Raw genomic sequence first — 7,569 nt, 5'->3', positions numbered from 1 at the left:
AAAAAAAAATCTCGAGTGAGCGCTTCTAAGAATTACCGGTGGATCCAAAGAGTCTCATTTCACTCTTTAATGAAAATTTTTATTTTATTTTCGCTTAAAAATTGAATTCAATCACAGGAAAGGATTGAAAGCATAGTAGTGCTACATAATTTTATGGTTTTGCCGAAAGTCATCTCGAATCAAACAATTAATATTCGTAAAAATTCAGAAATTATTCACTCAGTTGACAGTGTAAGTTCATTTTTTGGAATAACAATAAGGTAATAATAAAGAGCCATTCCTATTTGAGTGATTATCTCAGAAAAAAATCTCGCACCTTTATTAAATCATTTAAGACTTTAACATTGATTTGGAAAATTCATTCAGGAGGAAATGATCTATTTTAATTAAATTAATACCAATATATAAATATAATAAAGGTGTATTTTGCGTCAATAAATATAGCTTTTCATGTTTTAAGTATTTAAATCTCATATGAATCGTGTCATTACTTGCCATAGAAATGAAATAAGTCCGCCTAGTGGCCGGCAAACGAATGGGACCAAGTCAGGAACGAGTCGGTAAAGAAGCAGTTGGAGAAACCCTTATTGAAAACTCTTTCATTGGCATAAACTGAAATGGCTTGGCCACATATACAGGATGCACAAAAACGAAAGGAGGGCTGTTTTTCGATTTTCATTTTATTGTTTCTACCGTGAGGAAGAATAGGTAAATGTAAAAGGTAAGCAGATATGTGAAGTGAAGTGGCAAAGATATAGATATAAGGTAGAAGAAGGAAATATTAAGTTCAAATAAAAGTTTTTCAAATATCTTTTATTCTTATTTTTACCCATCCAAATAACTTGTAACGTATTCTCGCTTTCCGGTAATTTTGTCATCTTCCTAACGTAAGGTGAGTTTTTGATATTATTCTCTTTTCTTATCTTAATTTTACCCCTTCTCCTTCTCTATTCTCTTCTCACTTCTCCTTACCCACGTTATTAGTAATATTCACCACATATTATCATTGTCATGGTTTCGATTTGTCTAACTCAACCTTATATTTTGTTTCTTTATTCTAGTATTCTACTTACATATTTCATCTAAAAGAGCCATTCCATTGGTTTGTCTTGAGGATGACAAAAAGGACCAATAGGCCCACTTACTGGACTTATTCTCCCACCATTACCAGCATATATATACGTATATTTTCATTAACTATTAAAAAAATTTTTTTATTATTTAATTTTTTTTCCATAACTTTAATTTTTAATTATTATTAAATTAATACATTCATATGTCTACGTTTCTTTGCATTATACAATTTTAAAATTTTCTTTTCTTGATGATGTTATTCTACTTACATATTTAATTAAACGTTTTACTTCCCACTTTCTTCATCACTTTATTTTTTACTAATTTTCATTATGTATAACTATTTACTTGTGTCATTCTATTTATATTTTATCTTTTTAATTATTTTTTTTATATCCATTGGTTGTTATCCTAGTCTTTGTTCTTAGTCCTCATGAAGGTTAAAAACTCTGGCCGAAACGTTGGCACAATTAAATAAGTTCTCTCAACTTGTTTGTGTTTTTTACTGAACGCACCCCCAACAATCTTCTAATTATATATATTATATACGGTCAACTATCTTTTCATTATTATTTCTTCTACATATTTAATAAAAAATTTTTTTTTTACATATTTTCGTATTTTCTCTGTTTATTTATTTGAATATTCTGTCAATTCTTACAATGTTTCTATCTTTTTTCATTTAGCCCTAAGGAAGTTGCGCGAAACGTTGTTTAACATCAAACAGTGTTTTCTACTAGTTTGGTACCTTTATTGACCGCCACCCAGACCATCTTCCTACTATCAACTTTATACGGTCAACCAACTATCTTCTACCAATATGTAATAATTAATTTATTCTATTTTATTAGAGCAACTCTTCCATAGTACCAATTCAGATGTTGGGTGATACAAACACATACTTTCTTTCACAAATAAAAGTTTAACCACTATCGTTTATTATTTCATCAGAATTTAAAATAATTGAAAATTAATATTATATTTTTCTTTATATACTAATTTGATATATTTTTGTAAGATTTTGTAACAAAATTATAGATTGTTGTAGAAGAAATTGTTTTTTTTTTATTCTTCCTGTTGTAACTATAAAATCTTCTGAATCCGCATTTATGAGTTCATTACTCTTCAGTATGTTAGTTAATATGTTATTTTAAACTTCCTTACTATTTTTGGTTTATGTTTTGTACTAGTTTATTTATATGGATGTCATTTTATATTCTCCACCTTCATATCTCCATATCAGCACGTCATTTTTATAATCTTACAATAGCTTTACCTACTTTTTATGTTTTTATTTTAGCCCTGAAGACCTTTATTATAGGCTGAAACGTTGGTCATTAATGAATAGTTGAAAAATACTTTTTTTTTCTTGAACATCATTCCTGACCGTGGCGTCAATCATCTATTTACAATATAATTTTATTTCAGCTGGCCTCGAAAAAAGTGTTTATATTTCAGTTATAGTAACATTGATGGTTGTTATAATTAATCTGAACTAAAATCAGATGCAACCACCCTCTTCCACCAAACAGAATTAAGGCTATTCCTGATGTTTGGTTGTGAAATTTGGGGAGTGGCATCCTGTACGAAACGAACAAAATGTTGTTAGCATTGCAGTTTACGACGCTTGGTTTATAAAAATAGTCAATTGCGTCGAGCGACACCTGGATTCAATATAAAACGTTTTACAAAATTCCATTGTAAGTTACCAACAAGTGCCTTATAACGTGGGAAATCAACTTCCTCTCGAAGACTATTGGAGGACAGTCTTATATGAACTTTATGTGTATCTATTATAAATTATTATCATAATTATTTTATTTCATTTTTCTTTCTCAAATTATGTTTTCATTATATGAGTCAGTTATTTATTATATTATTGTTTACAAATATTTAATGTTTTCTTCATTTCTGCTCTATATATTTTTCCTCTTCCAATCATTTTTAATTACATAACTATCATTATTTAATTATTTAATAATTTACCTTTGTTACTTATAACTATTAAATAGATATAAAATTGTCACAGTCAGGGGGTCACGAGACTATTCTCCACCATTGTCAACTGTTAAAAGTTAGTCAAACTATTATTAAATAATTATATATATATATATATATAAATAAATAATTGACCGAAAACCGAATGCGGTCAAAAGAGAAACACAAAAATAGTTAACTTTAGTTGAATTATTTAAATTTAATAAGATAGTTAAATTTTTTTTAAAAATATTTATTTATTGCTATTTACATCTGTACATTATAATACATTTAGTAAATCTGATCTAAGTTAAATTGGAGTTTCAGAGGCGTGTAGAGAAACTATCCATTGGTAGCACTCTAATGACATTTTACATTAGCTGGTCTCGTGGCCATCTTCTTTTCAGGCGCATCGGAGGATTGTCAGGAATGGAAGAGGATGCAAGATTAGAAACTAGGGGGTTTGAAGATAGTTAAATTAAAATAAAAAAATATTAAATTAAAATTAATAAAATAATTAAATTTAAATATTATTAAATACCCATATAAGGCCCAACAGGCCGATCTGGCTATAAAGGAATGAGTAGGCAAAATGTAATTAAAAACTACAAGTGATATTGTGTATTTATTGAATATTATAGGACAATGCCACGGTAATCAGAATCCGGTGATGTTGACAATTTTTATTTAGTTATTTTTCAATAATTTGGGTTTTTTATTTATCTCAACACTCCATACCTGTGCGGATCAGTTAGGTGAAACGATGACCGCATCGAGACAATTGGCACCTTGATTGTTGATTTTACAATCATAAATGAACATTTCGTTGCAGGATCCAGGTCCTACTTCGCCGAATTGGACATTGATGTTTCCTCCAGGTGCGAGCGAGTAAGTGTGGTCAGCGTAGTTCTGTCCACCTTGGCCGCATCGAGATAGCCAAAATCCAGTTTTGAAGGATACAGAGCTGCCTGCCCTGTTGCGGACGGTAACAAAGTCCGCATGGTAGTCGTCCTTAGCGCATCGGAACTCTTTGTCCCCTTTCCACCTGTCACAGTGGGTAGGCCTGCAATCTACTAGAGTTGTCAATGCAGCTATGGCGAAGATTACTGTAATCTTAAAAGTCATTATGAAATGAACAAATAACATATAACATAGAACCTTCAACTGTCAAACTACTTGGCGCTCTGTTAGGGACTCCGTTTTCTACCCTTCTTATATAGAAGACTCCGGAACTTTCCTGGATGCGCGCGTCTTGGAATGCTGTCTCCAAATCGCTCCGGCCATTAAATTCTTAATTGACAGCCGCAGATTAGCTCCAGGAGAACTCGTTTCAGGAAAAATTTTTCAAAACTTTTCGATATTTTTTCATCTATTTTTCGATTTTTTTCCGTACAATTTAGTTTTAGAATAATATAAAATCAGAGTAGTACTTATAAATGAAAAGCTATGAAATAACACATTAAATCTTTGCTTAATATGAGTTGTTGACTTTATATGCCTAACGGACTGTTCTAATTCTGCCTTCGCTCTTAAACCACTGGAACGCGCAATGACCTGTGAGGCCTTGAATTTAAAAGTTATACTTTCTAATGCTTTTTTCTTACTTATATTACTTATGAAGGTGTTATCGTGTGATTCATAGCTATTTTAAAGGAATGATTCCTTCGTTAAATTATCTTTTTTTTCTTTCCCTATGTTACTAGTCTTGTTTTATTTGCCTCTCTTCCGTCTCCAGAAGTCAATGGTTTGACTCATTTAATTCATTGAACTGACAGCACCTGTAAGGTGTAAATGAAACAGTCACCTTTTAAGACATTGATGATGTGTTGACTGTAATGGCGTTGATAGTCTTCTTGTGAGGACTCACGAGACACGATAATACGGTATACGATCACACAAATAAAAGAAAATCTTCAGCAATAGTAATATGACGCAGTAATCAGAAACATGAAAATGGAATACTGAGGAGAGTAAGTAATATGGGAGAAATATAATTTTAATAATTATACATTTTCCTATATAATCGGATGGAATATGATTTAATTGTCTTATTAATGCTTAAAAATTGCGAATGATGGCGTAGGGAAGATTATTATGGTTAAAACCCATAAAATGTCCTTTCCTAACTCAAATTCGATTAGAATGGGCTGAGTAGCAAACAATATTAAAAACGCGATAGTAAATTTTTTTTACTAAACTTCATGCCATTTTTATGATATTTTTTTCCTAGAAAACAATCTTACCTATTGAATTTAAGCTCATTTAATTCAAAGGGCTAAAAATCAGAGGGGGATATTTATAAAAACCGCTGATATTAAACACAACCCCCTCCCCCTTCAATGACATTGCGTAAAACTTCAATATTTTCGGAAAAAACACGAAGAAGATATTTAATCCTTTCAGATTTAGTACAGGAAGTGCTAAGATGAGCTTACAGCGAAACGTTATCGGTAGAATGTTAATATAATTTTTGGTATTAACCATAGATTATACCCCGGTCAAAGGCGAAAGGTTGTCAACGTTGATATTTTTTACAAAAATTATTTTGGTATCAATGATCATGATATCAATTGGTATCAAACTAGTTTAAACTGGAAATCAAATTTAAATTAAATGTTTCATGTTTCTACCCTTTTTTTTTTTTTATTTCTCCTATACTTTAATTTATAAAATAACGTTTTCGTACATTCTGTACTAATATACAAGATGTTTTCATAAAAAAAGTTCTTCAATCTCCGTTTTTTACTGTTATTGTCATCGTGTAAAATTTTGAAGTCGATTTTTCGATGGAAATAGACGTCTTGTGGACCTCTGAGTACAAATAGCCAACTTTTCTAAAATGATTTGTGTTTGTGAAAAGCCAATTAGAAAAAACTATATGAATCATCTGACTGGGGTTAAATGACAAATTGAAAAAAACAAAACTGTTTAACTTTAATTTTGTTAATTAAAAAAAAAGGTAAATACAAAATATTAAAGAATTTTCAAATAAATCAAATTGAAAAAATAGACATCTGATTCGGTCGGAAAAAGTCGAGACCACCTAATCTATCCTTACTGGTTAATGGCTTCCTTATCTTATATTCGTTATTAATATTGTTATTATTATATTCGTTGTTCACATCTCGTAGGGTGTTCACACCTCGTGTCAAACGTGGGGAGGTATGTGAAAGTTCGCCGATACGCGCACCGCATCTGATTTTTCAATAAAGTTGTGCTGATTAAAAAGCAGTAAAATTGTATGCAGTTAGCATATAGGGACAATATTTTTTTTTCGCATTAGCTATTTATCAAGATTTACTCGTTTCATATAATTTATTTACAAATTTATATAATTAAATCCATTGTCTATTGCATTAATCACATAAATCTTTTCAGTATTTTATTTACTATCATGTATTACGAATAGCATAAATGAGGAAAACAAAATGTATCGTGGCTATTAGCTATAACAAAAAACGTTGTACTGGAAGTAATGATAGTAGAAGATGCGTATGAATATTTCATGAGTTAAAAATATCTGATAAATTCCAACAAATCCCATCAAATCACCTTTACCCTTAGTCGTAAACTTACCTACTGCCCTACAGTATCCTTTAATAATGTTGCTCTTACCCCTCTCGAACAAATCCGCAACCTTGGGCTATATCTGGACGATTAACCTGGAATCCTCACACAAGACTGAAAAGACTGGAAACTGCACGTCGATTGTGACTACTATAGCACTTACTAGATAAACGGTCTAACCTTCCAACTCATTACAAAAGACTGATCTACATGACTGTAATAAGGTCAATCAGGGTCCTGTTTCATAATAAAGTACAAACTAATACTATTAGTCTCGTAGAGTTATCTTAATTCAATTACACAGACTTGTACAATAGTAACTTGTATTTTAGTATATATTTAAATTCCTGTAATATCACTAACAGTCATCCCTATCATAAAAAAAATAAGTATTAATATTATTACCACACTAGTTTCTACAATTGTACTATGAACTAATACTATTAGCTTTCATTATGAAACAGGGCCATGGACGTACGGAGTTGAGCTTTTGGGCTCCACTAAACCTTCGAGTTCCTCTCGTATCCAATTCTTATTCATTCTCGCTCCTTACTTTGTCACAAATAAAATCATACATAAAACCTCAATGTTCCCTATCTAGCCAATCTAGCCCGAACTAGATATCACTCCTTCCGTTATAAACTCCCTAACCACTCAAACCCCCTAGTTTCTAACCTTGCATCCTCTTCCATTCCTGGCAATCCTCCGAAGAGCCTTAAAAGAAGATGGCCACGAGACCTGCTAGTGTAAAAACGTCATTAGAGTGCTACCAATGGGTAGTTCTCTACACTCCTGTTTCACTCCATTATAACTGAGATTAAATTTACTGAATGAATTATAATGTACAGTTGTAAATTTCAATAAATATATTTTAAAAAATATACGAGATTGATCCAGTGACTTCTTTTCCCCACAAACGCATTATAGGTTTTTCCTGCTGTCTTTCCAGTA

This window comes from Halyomorpha halys, unplaced genomic scaffold (assembly GCF_000696795.3).
Source record: "Halyomorpha halys isolate HHAL.00 unplaced genomic scaffold, Hhal_1.1 Scaffold1707.1, whole genome shotgun sequence".
Classification (NCBI taxonomy): domain Eukaryota; kingdom Metazoa; phylum Arthropoda; class Insecta; order Hemiptera; family Pentatomidae; genus Halyomorpha; species Halyomorpha halys.
The sequence above is the reverse complement of the archived record's forward strand: the minus strand, read 5'-3'. Positions refer to the sequence as shown.